Genomic DNA, 22842 nt, shown 5'->3' on the forward strand with positions numbered 1-22842 from the left:
CTTTTCTGGGCTGGGGATGCAAAGCCAAGTAGGGATGGAGACTTTGAGTCACATTGATCTGTGGGACTCCCTGACGCTTCTGTTCAGCCTTGGGAAACGGAAGTAGTACAGCAGCCCCACTGTGAGGTATGCTTTTACCGGGGGAGAGAATTAGCCCATGGGGCTCCGGTGCTCCCCTCACCTCTAAGACTGTCAGCAGTTGCACCCCTGCCAGCGTGGATGTATCTCCAAACCCATCCTCCACTCACAGCCCGCAGCAACACCAGCCTGTCCCTCTTTGTTTAAGAGGCACTAACAACATTTCCACTCAGCACATCTTTCTTTTAGAAAACGTCCTGACAGCTTTACTACTTTGGCTTGTTTATGGGGCAGTGGAAGAGCGAGAGCAGGAGAAAAATCAATAGCAGGCAATGGAGGGCACAGGAGAATGCTTCGGGCCTGTGCTCACTGACCCCATTCACCAACCCCTGCCCCAGCCAAAGTCAGAGCTAACAGTACTCAGGTTTAAAAGCGTGCTGCCCAAGACCGGGAGGGCATCTAGAATGGAGCTGACCAGATCCATGGAGACTATATACTGAAAGGTCATGACCACAGATTTATTTGCTCAGGACCTCCAGGCTGTTGCAAAGGGAGTGGGCTCTGGACCTGGGATGATGAAGAAAGAGTCTTTGGAATGAAATGGTTGGCCCCTCCTTCCAGAAGGTACACTAGGAATAGAGTGAGGTTGTAAAAGAGAAACCAGTATCCTTTGAGGGAGGAGTGATGGGGCAGCAGGTCAGCAAGAAGCCCTGAGGGGTGACAAAGTCAGGTTGTTACACTTCAGAAAGCTGAGAGGTCTGTTAAGAAGGAAGGCAGAGTTTCCTCATGCTGGCTGCCCACATTGGGAAGGGACTACCTTTCACTTAAGTAGCATCCTTGATGGACAAATGAGCCCCTGGCTCCACATGGGTCTCCTCTGTAGCCACAGCATCCTGGGCGCTAGGGTATTGAATGCAACCCTGAAGCTGAGCTGGTCTCTTCCAGCTAGCCCCAGGGGAGAGCTATTAAACTGACAGATGATTGGGAGAAGAGTAAATAGTAGCCTGTAATCCCTTCTTAAGCAAAACTGCCATGAGAAGAAAGTAATTTCCATCATGGAGTTACAATAAATGCCCAAGCAGCACATCAAAGCATTGCTGAAAGGACTGAATGAGATATTGCATTTAACTCAGAGTTTTCCCAGTGGAACTCAACAGAGGTTAATTTTAATACTATCCATCTTAACAGCTGTATAGTATTCCATTATATGGACGCACCATGATCTATTGAACCATTTACTTCCTGATAGACATTTAGTGTCCCCCCCCTTTTATGTGCAATAATAAACACAAAATGCCACACTGAACATCCTTTTACACACATAATTGACAATGTATACAATTATTTCCTTGGCATAAACTCTTGTAAATGGAATCGCTGGGGTACAGTGTATCTGCATTTTAAATGTACATATTAATGGATTTCTTCCTAAGAGATGCCGTAGCCATCTGAACTCCCCTAACCATTTTTCTTTCAATTTTTCCTAGTATTATTTGCTATATACAAGTCTGTTGCTGTTATTTTGTCATAAAGTTAAAGCTGTCAGAAATTAAAAAAAAAAAAAAAAGCCCAAGCAGCTCTATTGCTGTGAGTAAATGACTGTTAAATGTAATTGCCCTTTTGTGGCTATTACTATCTAGTGCAAATTTCCTGCCAAAGGGCTGTACCAACTTACATTGTCACAGGAAATGGGGCCTGTTCCCCTGTAGACTTGGGTTTTCTTATTTTAAAGAATTTTGCCTGAGTTAATACCATTCTCATTTTAATTTGCATTTCTTTGCTAATTAGCAAGAGTAAATGTTATTTTCCCAGATTTGTGTTCCTTTTTGAGTGAATCTCCAACCTGATTATGCAAATGGGGGAGAAGTGCCCTTGAGACACCAATGAGAAGAAAAAAAGAAGGGTGAGGAGGAGGAAAAAGGAAAGATTGGAGAAAGAGATAGAAAACTCCTTAGACTAAGGTTGGAGTAGGACAAAATACACAGAATGTGGAGACATTTCCCCCCCCCCCCAATGTCCCATTTCAATCACAACTCTACCACTTAATAGATATGTAATCTTGGGCAAGTCACTTAATTTTACCTGTAAAATGGAGATAATAGCTCTTGATTCATAAGATTATTATAACGATTAAATGAGCTAATGTATGAAAAGTATCTAGGTTAGTGCCTAACCATTACTATGATCATAATTATTATAAATAAATAATAATTGCTATATGTGTAATAATATACAATTTATTTAAATATATTATTTATAAATAATATATTTATTTTTGCTATCATTATTATCCAAGCACTAACCTAGGCAGTTTCCATAGGTGTCTAAAATATATTTATAATAAGCAGCAAGATAATGAACAGAGTGGAGTGTCTGATGGACACACCTGGAGATGAGTCCTGGATCTGCTAGATACTATGTTATTTAAACACTTAGAGATTCAATTTTCTCATTTATTAAGTCAGGATAAAAATAAATGGCTAGCAGTACACGCAAAAATTAAGTAGCATAGACAAGGGCCCTCAGCCCAGTGCCTGGCAAGTAGGAGTTGAAGTCATTGTAGTTCGAATAGCAACAAATATTCAGAGCATGCTGTTATGCCGGCCGTGTGTTCAACAATCTATGTGTATCTCATTTTAATCCTTACAAAACCTTATATCCATTTTACAGATGAGCCAATTGAAACTTAAATAGGACTACATGACTTGTGTTAGGTCGTCTACCTTATAAATGACAAGAGTTAGAATTTGAACCCCAAACTCTCTCACTATCTGCAGATACTTTCAGTAACCTTCTTCATCTGCCCTTTTAAAAATTATTGTAGGGACTTCCCTGGTGGCGCAGTGGTTAAGACTCCACGTTCCCAAAGCAGAGGGCCCAGGTCTGATCCCTGGTTGGGGAACTAGACCCCACATACATGCTGCAACAAGAGTTCGCATGCCACAACTAAGGAACTGGCGAGCCGCAACTAAGGAGCCCGTGAGCCGCAACCAAGACCTGGCACAACCAAATAAATAAATAAATAAAATATTTTTAAAAAAAACATTGTAATACTTTATTCCACCTTTAGTTTTCCCACTTGTCACATAGAATCACTATTGGCTATGTCTGTGTCTGTCTTCCTCTCTAGATCATGAACCCCTGGAGTTTTCTTGTGCCTCTATTCCTATAGCACTCACCCATATTCCCTAGCACGGCGCCTACCCACAGTGCCAGGGTCCACATTGTTGAATGTGCATGCTCTTTCTAGCCCACCTCCCCACTCCTATACCGGTCCTCCTCTGCACAGCCCGGGCCCCAGGCTCCCCTCCTGCCTGCTCTGCTCCCAGCCTGCCCCACAACCAATCCCATCTGCAGTAGCACCTGGCCCAGCCACAGGCTCATGTTCTGTGGCTCAGCATCAACCTCTCACTGCTGTCCCTTGGACTCTGGGGTGCCCCCCGGGCTCTGCTAACAGCTTCTGCCTCCATCCCTAGCTTCGGCTCACCTGCCTGGTGCTTTCTCTGTGTCCCCAGCCCACTTCCAGGGCAGAGGGGAAGAGATGGTCTTAATGCTGTGGGGAACTACTCTTCCAACCTCGCTGGCCCTTGGGTGTCCCCGTCCTATGTCTGTGGCCAAGAGCTGCAATGCTAACCCCGAGGATATGCAGCTAAGATGATTTTTCCAGGGCTTTCATCTCAAGTCCAGTGAAGTGAACATCCTGTAAGTCCTGGGGAAGCCAGCTAGGAAGGATGCATTCGTTTGACTCTAATCCTATTGATTGACATTTTGTATCTCAGACTCGATGGTTACAGAGACTTTATACTTAAAATGGAATCCGTCTCAGCAGCACTTATTGGGTACCAGCTTTGTGCCCCACATGTGCAGGGCGCTGGGATGACAGTGATTAAAAAGACCCAGTCCTTGCTCTTGGGGAGCTCTCTGGTCCATATTCAGATTGGTTCAAGTTCACTGTGGTGCTGGTTGTCTTCTTATACGTAATTATATTTTACTTACAGGTTTTTATTTTTAAAAATCCACTGGAGACCCATGCCATCTGCATGGATTACCTTTTCCAGCACTTCACTCAGCACCATGGGCCTGAAGGTAATTAATGTAAGCTCGTTGATGACACTGAACTTCCTCAAATCTTCAGGCATATTCTTTCATTCATCCTAGTTGGTGTCTTATTGTGATAATAGGTTGATTGACTTTTATGCGAGTCTTAATCACCTGTCAGATGTTCAACTTGAAATTCAACTCCAGCTCCACCAAAAATATGACCTTGGGCAGGTTATTTAACCTTTCTGAATCTCAGTTTCCTCATCTGTTAAAATAGGAATAATAAAACCAACTGCACAGGCTTGATGTGATAACTAAATTAAACAGAATTCCATCCAAAAGGTTATATATACCCCTAACATTCTATTCGGTTATAATCTTTTCATTTTTTTCAACACGTACTGTGATCTGGATTCTGCTCTAGTCCTTGGGAATTCCAAGAGAATGATACACAGTCCCTGTCCCCCCCCGCCCAAATCCACAAACTGGTGAACAGAGACAGTCATAGGTGAGTAGTTTTGATATAGACAGATCTCTAAGAAAAGTTCTTTAGGGACAGAAGGGAGGGAGGGAATAAATATTTATTAAGCATCAACTATTTGAGTGTGAGGGACCCTCCGCAGAGTCACTGTGGTGTACATTTGTATGTGTGTATCCAGAAATTCATTCTCATTTTGGATTTTGCCTTCACCATGGCTGGGTTCCCTGGGTGTCTGACTTTCCTGTAACAAGTACAGAGAAGCCAATCTTGATTCTTCTTCCCTCCACAGCAACCACGTTCCGAAGAACAGCAGGGAATGCTGATGACCACTTAACACATTCTGAAACCATCAGCCAAATCTGGGGCGGGGTAAATATGCAGAGAAGGGCTCCCTGTTGACCGTTCCCCTGAATGCTTTTCCCAGCCCTGCTGTCTCCTGCTGCCCAGTAACCCGTTGCCGTGGGAGACAAGTGTACTTAGTGTGACAAGTCACACTGCACCCCGAGCCTCCCCAATCCCATGTCAGGCTGACCCCAATGCACCGGCAACTCCTCCAAGTTATGGAGGCCAGTACACAATTATGTTGAAATGCATCACACATTTCTATGAGCTCTTCTCTTGCATAATCGTATTGCCTTTCCCCCTCCCTGCAGGAACCTGCAGAGGAATGGATCTTGCCTGGCTGACGCCTCTATGGATGCCTGGGTTGATTCCTGTGCTGCTACCCCCATCTCCTGGGTGTCAGGTTCCAAACCCACCCCAAAATGAGCCTAGATGGGCCGCTTTCTTGATGAGACGAGAGACACTTATAGAATACAAATCACTACACTGCATTAGGCTTCCCAGCAGCACTGGAGATGGAGGAGAAGAGATAAGCAGAAGCCAGCTTTTCAGACTTCAGTTGTTAATATCGATGGGTAGAATGCAGGTAAAAGGAGGCAAACAAGTTGAGCTCTCTGCAGTTTCCCTTTCTAGCAGAGACAAACTGCAACATTTGGCAGTCTATATATCACATGCCCTTGTAATGGTTTGCTTATAGAGTTTATTACGGATAATACAATAGCTAATATGTATTGAGCACTAACTACAAGTCAAGCACCTGATGTATGTGTGTCTCACTTAATGCTTATAGCAACGCTATGAAGTAGGCACTTGGGTTAGCCCGCCTTTACAGATCAGGCATTTGAGGTTTAGAAAGTGTGATTCTTTTTGCCCAAGGTCACGTGGTGAGTGGGGGAGGCAGCATTCAAACCCAGGACGTCAACTTCAGATGACATGCTCTCAACTCTTGCATGATACTGATGCTAGAGAAACAACCTGGGAGCACGATACAGTGATAAAGACCACACAGCTCTGCCATTTACCACCTGCATGACCTTGAGCAGGTTACTTAAGTTTTAAATAAAACGATGATAATAATCATACCTACCTCATATGATAGCAGTAGAAGTCAAGGATTTAATATACATAAAACATTTTGTACCATGCTTGGCACAGAGTAAGGATTCAATACATGTTAGTTATTTTTATGAACAGTAAGTCCCTGCAAGTTAAGGGTTTCATCTTAGTCCTCTTTGAATCTTTGTCCCCAGTACAAAGCACAGTGCAAAGGACATAACAGAAATGGATTCAACATTACTGGAATAAATTTTAAGAGATTAAATATTCTTGAAGATGGCTATAATTAAATGTTATTTTTTAATAAGTGCCTTATTATTTACAAAATGCTGTCATTTAGTTTAATTTGGTATAAGGTTTGTGTTTGAGATAAAACAGCAGGAAAATTTGACCCAACAAATACACTCCTAGGTATGTACTCAAGAGAAATGAAAACATATGTCCACACAAAAAGTTCTACGTGATTGTTCACAGCAGTATTATTCATAACAGCCAAAGGGTAGAAAACCACCCAACTCTTCATATCAAAGGATGAATGGACAAACAAAATGTAGCAGAGCCATAAAATGGAATTATCACTCAGGCATAAAAAGGAGTGAAGTACTATTAAGTGCCACAACAAGGATGAACCTTGAAAACATTATGCTAAGTCAAAGAACCAGTCACTAAAGACCACATATTATAAACTTCCATTTCTATGATATGTCTAGGAAAGGCAAATCTATAGAGACAGAAAGTAGATTAACCATTACCTGGGGCTAGGAGGATGAGGGTTTTGGGGAGAGTGATAACTAAAGGGTATGGGGTTTCTTTGTGGGGGGTATTAAGATGTTCTAAAATTGACTGTGGTAATTAATGGTTGCACAACTCTGTGAACATACTAAAAACCATTGAATTGTACACTTTAAATGGGTGAATTGTACTGTATGTCAATTCTATCTCGATAAATAAAGCTGTTACCGAAAAAAAAGTCAATAAAGTGAGGTCTCCAAATCAGAAGCTCAACACCACTGAGTTCCTCAATCTTAACCAGATTTCCTGTTCTGCCCATGCATGGATTGAGGCATCTTCAGCCACCTGCACAACAGACATCCTCACCAAGGAAGACCAAGGGAGATGAAAAGACTAACTGCCTAGCACTTTCAGGTGAGACGGGAAAATTTAATTAACGATTATTATTGTGTTCCAGTCCAACTGCCCCTCAAGTGCTTCTTTTTAATTCTGTCTCCTGTCTAGCTCTGAAAAGCTGGTGAGCTGATCAATCCAAAGCAGAAATGCGAGGTGTAAAATGAAGGTGCAGCAACAGCCTGGTCTTTCTCAAAATTAAATGCAAGCTCCAAAGCTGGAAATCAAAGCCAGAAAGTCTAAATATCAAGTCTATTAATCATTTGCAAGCCACTTCCCTCCACTATCTTGTCTCAGAAACAAACAAAAGCCCAGTGGTCTGGCACACTCACTGCATCCTTTGTTTTAATGATGTTTTTCAAAACTTAAGCAAATTGCTGATGGAAAAGAGAGAAGTCAGGATTCTAATTAAGCTGTCCCAGTGTAAAAAGTTGTAGAAAATTGCCAACAGGATTCCAAAACCTATAGGTATTCAAAAGTGTAAGCAGAGGGGAAATGATGTTTGGAATTCATGAGAGTCGCCAGGAAGGTGTGTAATTATGACTGAGACTGAAATGTAATTTTATCACTTGGAGATCTGTTCTTTGTTCTACTTTTCACCAGTGATGCTATATATAGATATACTCAAAGGGAAATTCCTTAGGCAGAAGGCAAAAAAGAAAAATTACATTTTCCCCATTCCTGATAAATGTTATTACTGTTAATTCAAACTCTAAGTATTTATTTGGGTAGTAGTATTGAGATTTACAGATGAAACGTTGGTTTCACTAAGTGATGAGTACTGACTTTTGTTGAGTGCTCTCAGATCCTCGCGTGTTTCAACTCATTTAATCCCTGCAGCTACCCTATGAGATTGGTACTATTTATTAGTATATTTATTATTATTATTATAGTTTGCAGATAAAGAAATAAGACACAGAGAAGTTAAGTAGCTTGCCATGGGTCACACACCTACCATAAATGATAGAGCTGTGATTTAAACCCTCTCTGACTCCAGAGCCATGTTCGTAATCATTCTATTCTGTCTCTACAATAAACCGATAGCCCTTAATTTTATTCTTGATAAAGAATAAAACTCTGAAGAGTTGACCATCTTAGAACGTTGGAAAGAAATATTACTGTATGCAATAATATCATTTTATTTAATATGTATTACCATTTTCTTTACTTAATACATGGGCATTGGGTAGCTTCTGTGTGCAAGGCAGTGACTTTAGCCAGCAGCGTGGTGACATACGCCTCAAGGACTTTGCATATTCTACTCTCCTGCCCCACACTCCCTGCCCTCCCCCCCTCCACATTACCTAGCTGATGTCTATTCAACCTTCAGATGAGTAAACAGGCTCTTTTTGACCTCCCCTTCACTCACTCACTGTTATGTATTCACTTATATCATACACTTTTCCTTTGTAACATTTTCCAAGCTTGTGATCAACTGTGTCTCTCCTGCTAGAATGCAAGTTCCCTGAGGGTAGAGCTGGTGCCCGGCTTGTTCACTATGTTTCTCCCATGCTTGACAGAGAATTTGCTGTGCTTCATTCATGTTTGAACAGCAAATGAATAGAGGAATGAATGAGACATCAGTTGTGCCCTTGTGTTGCTTACATTTTGGTAGAGTTATATACAAGCACGTGTCTAGAAGGGGTAGATGGGTTTAGAAGGACAAGAGGCTCATCAGAGAAGGGGCTTATCAAGCCCATGACTACTTTTTTTTCTTTTAACACATTTATTAGAGTATAATTGCTTTACAATGGTGTATTAGTTTCTGCTATATAACAAAGTGAATCAGCTATACATATACGTACATCCCCGTATCTCCTCCCTCTTGCGTCTTCCTCCCACCCTCCCTATCCCACCCCTCTAGGTGGACACAAAGCACCGAGCTGATCTCCCTGTGCTATGTGAGCCCGAGCTGGCCCGTGGAGGAGGGGTTGGCATTTCAGATGGAGAAAAGTCAAGAGCAAAGCTTGGAGCCCAGCAAGCACAGCCTTCTGAGTAAATTGCTGTGATGTATTATACTTATTTAGAAAATAAAGAAAAGAGTGAAACAGCAAATGTTGTTTTCCTTTCCCCTGAAAGCATTTAGGTATAGACTGTCTTTGGAGACCTAAACACAAATAGAATTGCTTACCTTGAAGATGGCTGTCTTCACATACTGATGAAAATTATAAAAGCCAAGATACAACTTGTTCCTTTGACCCAGACACCATCCCTCACTGAGAAGAAAAGAGCCAAGAATTCCCGTGAAGAGAGGGATAAGGTGTCTCTGTTTCTCTGTCTCTCCATTTCCTATTCTCAGTATGGAGCATGAGATTGCAGAATTTCTCAGTGAAGTCCTAAAGAATCTCTTAAAAACCAGTCCGTCACTTTTTAAGCTCAAAATCAATAGAGGAAATCACACAAAGATCAATAGATTTGACTCCATAAAAATTAAAAACTTGTCTGTCAAAATCCACACAACCTAAGTGAAAGCCAAACAGTAAACTGAGAAAAATATCCCCACAACTATGATGGCAAATCCAGTCTAGTCCAGTTCAACACACACCAACTGTGCGTTCTCACTCTGGAGCTCAGTAAGACAGTGTCAGTTCTCATGGGGCTCTGCTGAGAGGGCAGGATGTAGCAATGGACCGCTCCCATGCACTGTTGTAAGAGCACAAGGAACTCTGGGAAAAGAGGAAGGATGGACACCTAACGTGGCCTGAGGTTCATGGAAAACTTCCTGAAGGGTGGCCTCGGACTGATGAAAGTGGAAAAGAACTTATCCAAGGCAATGAGGGAGAGGGGGAGAGGGTATTGAAAGCAATGAGGAAAAATGGATGAAGGCCTGAGATGTGAAACATCTTGGTGTGTGTGTGTTGGAGGTGGTTACAAATTCTTCAGGGTTCTGGAATAAAAGGCAGAGTGATGGGGTGAGACAGGACAGATAAACAGGGATTACTTTATAAAAGTTTGTATTTTATCCTAGAGCTGACAGGGAGCCATCGAAGAGCGTAACCAGGGCCTGGACAGGGTGATGTTAAAGCCAATCTCTAAGTCAAGGAACTATTGATAGTTAGGATTGGGTAGAGTTCATGGCATAAGAGCTTTAAATCCGTGAGTGCAGCCGAGGTTGGGATTTTGAAGTGAGTTTTGAGCACGCTCTTAGTTTTGATGATTTGACTGTTGATTCACAGCCTCGCCTTGCAGGAGTTGGTATTTCCTGGAGCCGGCAACTAAGTTATGTTTTCTAGGTCTCATGATGGTTGATTACAGACACAGGAAAGCGTGCCTGCTCCCAGCATTGTTTAATGCGGGGACAGGAAGTTAGGCTGGTTGCAGTGCAGAAACTTACTCAACACCATCTTGCTTCAGCACCCAACTCCCAATCCAACCCACCGTCTTCATGACGTTTTTGGGTGAATAAGTCTGATTTTTTTTTTTTAATGCCTTTGGGAAATGGGACTATTGTGACCCTGAGATGGCATAGCTGCATGGAACAAGTGGATTCTAGAATCAGACGAACAGCTATGAATAGAGGATAAGGCTTCCTACATTATGAATGAGGTGGAGTTGCCATGTGTAGGGAGTTGAAGAAGAGGGGTAATCTGGAGGTAAAGAGAGGAGAGCTGACCTCAAGATGAAGGGAGTAAACTGGTACCTTGGGGAGACATAGTGGGATCCTCTGGGAAAAGTTTAACTTTTTGTTCTTTCCCCATAGACTATTTGAGTCACTTTTGGTGCACAAGTAAACATTTTCTTCTCCTTACTGAGATAATTTTTGGACATCCCAACATGGAGCAGTGAAAGTGAGGTGTTGGGAATTAGAGGTTTGAGCAGTAAAGGGAAAGGCAGCCTTTGCAACATGATCCATCCACCGATGCCAGGATGGGATGGCAGCATGGAGGTGGGGAAGGACCAGCAGAGATGGGAGAGGCAGGAGGTGTGCACCACGTTCCAATAGCTGCCACATGATGCCAAGAACAGGCACCTCCCCTTCCCCCAAATATGTTACAGGAAGGTTGACTTCGCAGAAGGCAAGCTGACACCTGGGTGCCTTTGTATCACTGGAAAAAATAAACAATGTGAAAACCAAAAAGACCTTTCAAAGAAAAGAGTTATTCTAATTCTCCATATATTTTATGCAGGGAGGCAGAAAGAACTAGATGAAAAAGAGCAGGAATAGCCTACAAGATCCTTAATTGATAAAGGAAGAAGAACTCATTTAATTGGTGGCTGTCTTGAATAACATGCTCTGGAAAGTGTATAATCTAAAGTAGCACAGGGCTTCCCTGGTGGCGCAGTGGTTGAGAGTCCGCCTGCCGATGCAGGGGACGTGGGTTCGTGCCCCGGTCCGGGAAGATCCCACATGCCGCGGAGCGGCTGGGCCTGTGAGCCAGGGCTGCTGAACCTGCGCGTCCGGAGCCTGTGCTCCGCAATGGGAGAGGCCACAACAGTGAGAGGCCCGCGTACCACAAAAAAAATAAAAAATAAACTAGCATAGAAAGTAAGAAAAATAACCAAGGAAATAAAGAAGTAGAAAAGTTCCATAAACTAAATCATAGTTTGAAAAGATAAAGTCATGTTAACACTCATTACCATATTTTAATTTCATGGTGATTAAAATTATAATGTAGCATGTATTACCACTTAATTGATCTGCCAACATCAAGTATTTGCAAGTTTCTTTTTTGTTCTCTGAAGTCATAAACTAGCTATTCTTCGTTGCATAATTTCAGAGGTAATTTCAAACCATAAATATTTCCCTTTATTAAAATTCTCAGGAAATTAGAGCCTCGATAACTACTTATTTATATCTGCTTTGTCAAGAGGCCAGGAAATTCATTTTCTTATATTTTGAATTCTACACAATTAAAGTGCTAAAGAATATTATCTGTTGATCTTCATGCTTTCTTTTATGACAGCTTTACAGTTTAATAGCAATGTTCAGATATCCAGGGTGACTAGCTAAGCTCTGTCCCTTGAAAATTGGGTATTTTTCTCTGATAGAAGCCTTCCCTTGTTGAGGATGCAAACCCACCCCACTGCAAAGCCTCATACCTTTTCAGCACCTGACCAGCATGCCCAGCACGAAATTGTCCCCTGGTGATATTGATCTCCAAAGACCCAGCAGTTTTCAGGGCTTCCACCCCACTTGGGTACCCCTACCTCACACGTACCCCTTGAACGAGATGATGTCTTTATGTTGACTCATTGCTGCAGTCTGCCCTGACACCTCACAATGCAGCCACCTCCAGCTGGATTTAGTTCATCCCTCACCAGTGCATCTGTGCTAGGCCACCCTGCTTCTGGTGGCGTAAATAGGACACATATGTCGCTGTGGAGCCTCATGAGCCTCTTTAGATAAAAATAAATTTGGAAAATTGCAAAACCTTCCAGAGACAATACTTTCCTAAAGATTCTTGACTGCTTGGCCCCCATTGCACTGATTAATGGTCATTCAGATTGACCACCTGGCATAGCTCACTGTCAAAATAAAAAAGGACAGATTTTCAAAAGTCAGGTGCTGTCTTTTGTGTGGTAAAATCCTGGTATACATGCATGTATGTGTGCATGTGTGTGTATGCAGGCATACAACAATTACAAACAGATTCAGTATCTGAATCCTAAAATTTATTGACCTCTACTCTACATGTACGTTCTCCAGTACAATTATTCATAGGACTTATAAAATTAGTCATTATAATGACTTCTCATACCTTAGCAAAATGGTTAGACTAAGGCTTGCCAAATATTTTAAGCCAACTGGAGGTGGAGAAATGCTTTGTAGACATCTTTGGCATGAACTAACCAGAGGTTTAAAAAAAGGGGGGGGGGGGTGGCACAACAGAAACAGCCTGTTTTACATTGTTATAAGCTACGAGCAGTGAAATCTACTTTCAATGCTGAGTCTCAGTAGGGGTTTCATCACTCCTCCTGACTTTTTTAAAAAATCTGGCTCTGATGGGGTTTATAGTTGAGCACACATAAAACTCATACAGGAGAACACCAACCATGCTTATACAACAGTCAGGGAGTACGTGATTGTAAGAAACAGAAACCTATTGAAAATGACACAAACCCCAAAGGAGACCTTATTGGAAGTAGACAGGGCATATCTCAGATCCCAGGGGCAGAAAGTATAGCCAGAGGGTCAATGTAAACGAAAGTCAGGATCCAAGGTTAAGGGCTGAACTGGCCTTCAATTCTTGCCTGTGTAGTCCAGCTCTCCCGGGCTCATAAGCAGAGCCCAAGCTCTACTCCTCCTGACCTCCAAGTTCCAGAATCTCAGTCTGAGTCTCTTAATGCAAGTTCAAGTGAGAGGGAGAAAGAGAATTGAATTGGTCACTGGCCAGCCAATGGACTGGAGCCTTCTGGGCCAACTGGCTCAAAACCTTGGGTGGGACAGTTGTAGGTAGACTGGCATCTCAGCAACATTGATCAATATCTCTGTAACCAGCAAGATCTCTGGTCAAGAGGAGCCCTGCGGCATTCCACCTTGGACACTTACTTAAAGGGGGAAAAGCAGGAATGGCTGTTTTGAAGAGGTTCAGATATTTCACAAAGTGCCAGTGGGAGGCATCTTTCATGAGAAGTCCTGGGAGAGTCTGTGTTTGGGCCTAGGATTAGAAAATCTAAAGACCGCAGAGAGCAATTCTAGCCTTGGGATGAGGGTAAATACAGAACTGCAAGGGCCCATGTGAGACTCTGAAAAATGGGCAGTAACCAGGTTAAGGTCCCAGACCAGGAGGACAGACACAGGGAGAGGCATGAGGAATCAAAGGGTTACTTATATCATCTCAGCATGAGACATACATCCTCTCATTTAATCCTTACAACAAAACTCTCTCTCAGTTAGAGGTGGTATAGAGTGGTAACAACACATCCAGTTTATGGAGTCCGAACACCTGGGTTCAAATTTCAATCTTGCCACCTACTACTGTTAGAACTTTGGGCTCATCATTTTTCTTGTCACACCTAAATTCCTCATCTGTAAAATCCTGGCCAATGATTAGCTTCAGGTCAACTGACCACCCTGGGGTTAAACAAGATTGGAAGGGGAAGGGACAGGAGATGAAAAAAAGTGAACTAACTTTCGCTGAGTAATCTAATTAGGAGCCAAAGCCTATACGTCTGTTTGTAGATCTTAGTAAATTCTCAACTCTTCGATAAGCTGAGCTCTTAGCTGTATCTCTCTACCTCCTTTCCCCCCAGCTCTTCCAATTATTCCCGTTGTTTACTTGGCAGCTCAGGGGAATATTCTAGTAGCAGATCTGATCATGCCTCTCTGCTTTAGGTTTGGTGGATCCTCTACAAGATCAAATCCTCACCCTTGAGTTAGGCACACATGGTCCTTCCTGAACAGCCCTGCCCTGCTTTCCTAGCCTCATGTTGCAGTCCCTATCCCCTCTACTCTGCCCCTCTTCCAGCCACCCCAAAAGGTTTTTCTCAATGGCATTGCTCTCATACCTCCATTTGTATGTTTCCACATGTATAATTCTCTTTGCCTTAACTGTTCTCTTTCGGCAAAAGTTCTTCAGTTATTCAAGATCTCAATCAAATATCCATGAATTCATCAGGCCATTATTTGCTCCCTCCTAACACTCCAAATGTACCTCTGCTACAGTATATACAATGCGCCGTTGGATGGCGGGGGGGAGAGGGGGTTGGTTCTAGGACCCCCTGTGGATACCAAAATCCATGGATGCTCAACTTCTTTGTATAAAATGGCATAGTACAGTCGCCCCCCCCCAACTGAGAAGAGTTCATTTCAAGTGTACCCTCTAATTTTTGAAAATCACTCCTGATACCTGAGGTGCTTTGCCCCCAAAAGGTCAAATTTGCAACCTCATATTTTCAGGGGCCTCAGGATCTGCATCAGTATAATGCCTGTAGGCCTGATAAATCCTTTCCAAAAATTCAGAGGGGTCTTCATTTGGTTTTTGCTGAATTTCTTGAATTGTATTCAAACTCTTTTGCTTTGGTTCCCCCTTTCAAAGCCCTGCCAAGATGAATTTACTGTAGGGCACTAATATGGGCCTTCTTCCTTCATTGGGGTCCTAATTTGGTTCAGCTGTGGGTACGGCCAGGTGGGCTTGAGGTATACCCTTTAGCTCTGTTAGGTGGAGCTGGTATGCTTCTTCCCTGGCCTCATCAATGACCATACTCCTTTCATCTCCTGTAAGCATCATATTGAGAAGAATGTGTATGCCTGCCCAGGAAGGGTGGTGGGTAGCAAAAATAGAAGCATTTGGAGGGGGTTCCTCCCTATAAGGAGGATTGCAATCTTTCCAATTAAACAAGTCTGAGAAACCCAGCTGGCTGGCTGTTTATATTTAGACACCCTATTGGATAACCACATAAGGGAAATTGCCCTGCCCTGGGAGTGGCTCCTGGCCCAAACTGGGTGCCCTGTCATGTCTTAGATGGCAATACCAGACCAGGGCACCGTGCCCCAGGAACACAGGATTTTCTAATTGACCCCTATAAGGAACCTCCTTTGGCATTTCTTCACTCACCCCAATCCTGGTTTTTAAGATTTCATTGCCTCATTTTCTTTGCTTCCTGAGCCCCAGTGTCGGGAACTGGGGCTGAACAGGAATGGGAGGCGGGGGAAGGTGTCAATATATTGGCATAGAGGCAGAGAGATTGGGACAGCTAGCTCAGGCGGAGGAGTTAGGGTTTGAAGCAATATATCTTCACTCTCATTCCCTTCCTTTTCTCATTTTCCCTGATTTAACGGCACAAATGCTTGCACCTAGAGGATTTCATCATTCTTCCCCACTTTTTCACAGAAACTCTAATTGCTGGATTGTATAGAGCCATTCAGAGGCCACCATCCCTCAGCATTTTACTGTGAAACCATAAATAGCAACTGATTCTCTCTAACCATTTTGCCTTGGCGTCAACCAACCGGTTTGAATTCTGGGCTGGGGCTTTTGGTGATTTTAGGAACGAAGTGGAACCTTTCTCTTCTCCCTGGGAATGTCGCACTCTGGGACAAGAGCAGACAGGTTTTTTTCTCTTGTTCTTCCATTTGACATCAGTAAGAGTTTCAAATATCACAAAACTGATACGGCTGTAAATGGAGAAACCGTACCAAAACAAAATGAAACAAAAAACTCAAAGGACAAACAGAAAACCCTAAGTAAACCCTCAAGTTTAGTCTCGGGATTTTACAGATACCAGCAACACAGGAGACCACAATCAATGTAATTAACACAGCATGGGTGGCGATACATTAACCCTGACTAACCCCCTTGTGGAGATCCAAACAGGTACTGTGGCCACACACTGTTCCTCTTCCTCTTAGTCATGGGTTCATAGCTGTAACCAGACCACTTATCCAAAACTCACCTCAGAGGACTTTCTTTAGGGATAGTTGAAACATTCCCCAATTTTTAAAGACAAACAAAACACAAATGGCGCACATATAAAGGCTAGCATCCAAAGAAACTCGTTCACAGATCGGGTAAAAGTTCAGCAACTACTTCCTCTCTGCAACAGGGTACCCCAAATACAAAACAATTGGCTTATTCCAGAGGAAAAGCCTCAAATGTAGAGAAAATAAAGTTTCCAGCTGTACACACCAAAGTGACTTACCCCACTGTATTGAGCCCGTCGACTCCCAGATGTTGATTCCTTGCTCCAATTGCCATGCACTGGGGCAGCCAGGGCTGCTTCGGGGAATTTCTAAGGGCAGATCCTCAGGACAAGTGGTCCCAGCAGCTGCTAGGGCCTTACCCAAGAATTCCCCAACCGGGGTCAGCTGGCCATGAGCAACTAGCCTCCTGGCTGGCTTTACCAGAATTTGTTACTGAGTCCAAGCTCGTACTGCTCACTGCACAACAGGCCAATAAATGAAGAGATGAGTTGCTCGGGCGAGTAGTGACTTTAGTTGGAAAGCCAGCAGACCCAGAAGACGGTAGCCCAGCGTCCCAAAGAGCCAGCTTTCCCGAGCTAGAATTCAGGCTTCTTTTATACTAAAAGGGGAGGGAGTAAAGTTCTGCTTCCGGCCAGACCCCGGAAGGGGATGTGTTAATTTCTTCTTGCCTGCAGCCGTTCACAGGTGGTCCTGGTCAGGATGTTTCCTGTGACCTAAACAACAGTATTTAGCGTAATGCTCATTACCTGGGAGGCAGGGTTCCCAGAGATGGGCTATTATGCGTAATTTAAGCTTATAGGTAACATTCCTTTAGTGATTAACTTATAAAAGAATACAAAGATTCTTCCCTATTACACTCCCTCTAGTTGAAGCTTGTTCACGGTTAGACACAGAAGAAGAAATTATGGAATATTGTTGCTGTGGAAACAAACTTAGAAAATGACTTTCTTTTTTTTTGGTACGCGGCCCTCTCACTGCTGTGGCCTCTCCCGTTGTGGAGCACAGGCTCCGAACGCGCAGGCTCAGCGGCCATGGCTCATGGGCCCAGCTGCTCCGCGGCATGTGGGATCTTCCCGGACCGGGGCACGAACGCGTGTCCCCTGCATCGGCAGGCGGACTCTCAACCACTGCGCCACCAGGGAAGCCTCAGAAAATGACTTTCTTTTCTTCTTTATATAAATGTAGGAGTCATATCTCATGGCTAAGATGAATATGAATAATTACACAATGGCATTGAAAGCTTGCTCCCAAGGTGCTCTGTGGCAGTCAGCTATTAGGACCATGAAATGGGCTCTAAGTGCCATTCTAGCATATAATCTTTCTCACTTTGATGCACAGTCACTGGGTTAAATTTTATTTTCAGTGTATCCTACAATGATATGACTGCATTTCAGTGGATTCCTGTTTGAGGATTTAAGATGTTTTAAAATCACACAGTGTAACAATTTTCAAGGGAAAAAACACACTTACCCATTATTTTTAAAAGTTCCTTTCAAAAGTCTCTACTCTCTTTTATGTATTTGGAATCAGCCCATATGAAAAGGTTTTCTGAAGATTCTACAGAAATATTTTCCCTTTCCTCCTATGAGCTCCTACAAGAAAGGTAGTAAAAAGTAATAACAAAATGCTTTATATTTTGTGATATTTCTCTTTGTGGAATGATTCTTTGTTTGACCACCTTTTCTTCTGACCAATTAATTACTTCACTGAAAGGAACATGTGGAAATGTTATTTTTTGTCACCTTAATTAACCAAAAGACTATTTTCATGTATTAAAACCTCCACATCCTAGCTGATTTCTGTGGTTCTATAGCTTGACTTTAACCATGTTGATAGCTTTCCTGGCTCTCAATCTAAACTGTAGCATCAGCCCAAATATCCTTGCCTCAAAAGTTGTAAAAATGGGGAGTTTCTCATTTTAACCTGTGTAAAACATTGCATTCTTCTAGCATTAAAAAAAGACTTCAGGCTTCCCTGGTGGCGCAGTGGTTGAGAGTCCGCCTGCCGATGCAGGGGACACGGGTTCGTGCACCGGTCAGGGAAGATCCCACATGCCGCGGAGCAGCTGGGCCCGTGAGCCATGGCCGCTGAGCCTGCGCGTCCAGAGCCTGTGCTCTGCAATGGGGGAGGCCACGACAGTGAGAGGCCTGAGTACCGCAAAAGAAAAAAAAAAAAAAAGACTTCATGATAGCACTCAGACTTTCTCCACATGCTTTCATGTAGCAGGTGCTCCTCATGTAGTAAGCGTGTAACTCTCATGTAAGCAGATTTGACACAGGGTCCCAGGCTGAGAGCTGGGAAATGCCTCTGGTTGTCTAATCAATCGGTTCTGGAAGAAACTGAAAAGAAAAAACTCAATTCACAGGGTTGCTAAACAGACAAACTAGATAGTGCATGTGGATATTGCAGGGTTCCTTGGGGTTCTGTGCCCTTCACTTTGCATGCTTTACACTAGCCCTGGGTGACCCCCATCCATTGTGTGTGTGTGTGTGTGTATGTGTATTCCAAATACATTTCAGATGTCACCCATGAGTTTCAGGTCCACACACTCAACTGTTTACCTGGACTTTCCACAGCTACCTCGAACACAATACATGCAAAACTAAACTCACTTTTGGCCTTTCCAAATCAGCTGCCCTTCCTAAATCTCCATATTGGTAAGTGCACTGCCTTCTACCCACGTGCCCAAGCCAGAAACCTGGGCATCCCAAATCCCTTCTCACCCTTGCCCACCCTTCGTTTCCAAACCTAACTGGACCCCACTCACTTTTCTCCATCTTTTGCCACTGCCTTGGTTAAGGCTGCCAATCTCTCTCACCTGGGCTCCTGCAGCAGATTCTGGATGGGCCTCCTGCCTCCAGTCTTGCTCTTTTGTTCAGTGTTCATTGCAGCCAGAGTTCTCTCTCTAAAGCACACAGCTTCTCTCCTTTCAACGCTTTCATGGTCCTCCTGTTCTCCTCTGAACAAAGTCCAACCTCCTTATGATCCTTTCCATCTTTTCTCTGGTCACTCTCCAGTCTCTTCTTTATCCATCTCCCTCACATTGCACTCCAGCCATACCGAGCATCTTTTAATTCTTCACACACACATTGTTTCTCTAACCTCCAGGTCTTTGTACTCAGACTTTCCTGACAGTGTTGAGACTGGGAGCTATTAAACTACAAGTACAGAAAATTCTAGGATTTCTCCTCTGACTCATTTTTTATACTGAAGTATTTTCACTCACCTCTCCCTTGAACTCCACACCCATATTTCCAACTGTCCCCCCAGTTCATCCTTCATTTGCACATCTAACAGACATCTCAAAATTAACAGTGTCCAAAATTGATCTTCTCTGTCAACTTATCCCACATATCACCACTTACACACAAGGTATTTAACTTACTTATTTTGTTTATTATCTGTCTTCCCCATTGGAAGGTAAGCTCCAACATATGGAATAACTTTTTCTTTTTGTTCAATAATGAATTCCCAGAGCCTAGTATGGTTCCTGACTGTTATGGACAGAATGCCTGTGCCCTTCCCCCAAAGTTCATATGTTGAGCTCTACTCCACCCCCACCTCCCGCTATGTGGTTATTAGAAGGTAAGATCTTTGGGAGGTAATTAGGATTAGGTGAGGTCGTATTGGTGGAGCCCTCATGAATGGGATCAGTGCCCTTGTAAGAGGCACAAGAGAGCTTGCTTTCTCTGCTCTGTTCTTTGCCATGTGAGGATATAATAAGTCGGCAGTCTGAAACCTGGAAGGGCACCCTTACCAGATCTGACTGTGCTGGTACCCTGAGCTCAGACTTCTAGACTTCAAAACTGTGAGAAATAAACTTCTGTTGTTTGTAAGGCACTAGGTTTGTGGTATTTTGTTATAGCAGCCAGAACAGACTAAGACATCAACACAGACACTCCCATTTACCATTACAACAAAAAGAATAAAATATCTAGGAATAAACCTACTTAAGGAGACAAAAGAACTGTATGCAGAAAATTATAAGACACTGATGAAAGAAATTAAAGATGATACAAATAGATGGAGAGATATACCATGTTCCTGGATTGGAAGAAGCAACATTGTGAAAATGACTATACTACGCAAAGCAATCTACAGATTCAGTGCAATCCCATCAAACTACCACTGGCATTTTTCACAGAACTAGAACAAAAAAGTTCACATTTTGTATGGAAACACAAAAGACCCCGAATAGCCAAGGCAATCTTGAGAAAGAAAAACGGAGCTGGAGGAATCAGGCTCCCTGACTTCAGACTATACTACAAAGCTACAGTAATCAAGACAGTACGCTACTGGCACAAAAACAGAAATATAGATCAATGGAACAGGATAGAAATCCCAGAGATAAACCCATGCACATATGGTCATGTTATCTTTATAAAGGAGGCAAGAATATAGAGTGGAGAAAAGACAGCCTCTTCAATAAGTGGTGCTGGGAAAACTGGACAGCTACATGTAAAAGAAGGAAATTAGAACACTCCCTAACACCATACACAAAAATAAACTCACAATGGATTAAAGATCTAAATGTACAGCCAGACACTATAAAACTTTTAGAGGAAAACATAGGCAGAACACTCTATGACATAAACCACAGCAATATCCGTTTTGACCCACCTCCTAGAGAAATGGAAATAAAAACAAAAATAAACAAATGAGACCTAATGAAACTTAAAAGCTTTTGCACAGCAAAGGAAACCATAAACAAGACCAAAAGACAACCCTCAGAATGGGAGAAAATATTTGCAAATGAAGCAACTGACAAAGGATTAATCTCCAAAATTCACAAGCAGCTGATGCAGCTCAATATCAAAAAAACAAACAACCCAATCCAAAAATGGACAGAAGACCTATATAGACATTTCTACAAAGAAGATATACAGGTTGCCAACAAACACATGAAAGAATGCTCAACATCATTAATCATTAGAGAAATGCAAATCAAAACTACAATGAGGTATCACCTCACACCAGTCAGAATGGCCATCATCAAAAAATCTAGAAACAAGAAATGCCAGAGAGGGTGTGGAGAAAAGGGAACCCTCCTGTACTGTTGGTGGGAATGTAAATTGATACAGCCACTATGGAGAACAGTATGAGGTTCCTTAATAAACTAAAAATAGAACTATCATATGACCCAGAAATCCCACTACTGGGCATATACCCTAAGAAAACCATAATTCAAAAAGAGTCATGTACCACAATGTTCATTGCAGCACTATTTACAATAGCCAGGACATGGAAGCAACCTAGGTGTCCATCAACAGATGAATGGATATAGAAGTGGCACATATATACAATGAAAAATTACTCAGCCATAAAAAGAAATGAAATTGAGTTATTTGTAGTGAGGTGGATGGACCTAGAGTCTGTCATACAGAGTGAAGGAAGTCAGAAAGAGAAAAACAAATACCGTATGCTAACACATATATATGGAATCTAAAAAAAAAAAAACAAATGGTCATGAAGAACCTAGGGGCAAGACGGGAATAAAGATGCAGACCTACTAGAGAATGGACTTGAGGATACAGGGAGGGGGAAGGGTAAGCTGGGACACAGAGAGAGTGGCATGGATATATATACACTACCAAATGTAAAATAGATAGCTAGTGGGAAGCAGCCGCATAGCACAGGGAGATCAGCTCGGTGCTTTGTGACCATCTAGAGGGATGGGATAGGGAGGGTTGGAGGGAGGGAGATGCAAGAGGGAAGAGATATGAGGATATATGTATAACTGATTCACTTTCTTATAAAGCAGAAACTAACACACCATTGTAAAGCAATTATACTCCAATAAAGATGTTTAAAAAAAACCACAAAACACAAAAGGGGACACTCAGTCAATGTTTGTTGAATGAATAAATTATCTTATAGCAACAGAATGAAGATGGACCAAACGTTACCCAGAATTCCCCAGATCTGGATAACCGTGGTGCAGTCAAAAGATCATAGATTCTGTCAGGCAGATCTCTCTAGTTGTGTGACCTAGGGTGACTCGTTTAATCTCTGAGACATTTTTCTCTTTTGGTAAAATACAGATACTATAGCTCACAAGATTGTTTGGGTTAACTGATACAATTGGCTTTAGCCATACTGTGGGTTGGCCCTCAATTAATATTCAGTTTCCAAATCTTGGTTTGACAAAGACTACTGGAAGCCTTAAAAACTTGGCAAGGTTAGCAAGCCATATCTAAAACAGGTCTCAGATGAAGCAATTCATGAATTAAGCAAACTTTGCTCTATAAGGAGCCTGTTTTCATAAAAATGCTACAGCTCTTACTGGGAGGAATAGGGTTTAGTGTGACGGTCAATTGAAAAGCATATTTTTGTAAATAGTTGCTCAAGGCATGGT

The sequence above is a fragment of the Kogia breviceps genome, chromosome 7 (genome assembly GCF_026419965.1).
Source record: "Kogia breviceps isolate mKogBre1 chromosome 7, mKogBre1 haplotype 1, whole genome shotgun sequence".
Lineage (NCBI taxonomy): Eukaryota > Metazoa > Chordata > Mammalia > Artiodactyla > Physeteridae > Kogia > Kogia breviceps.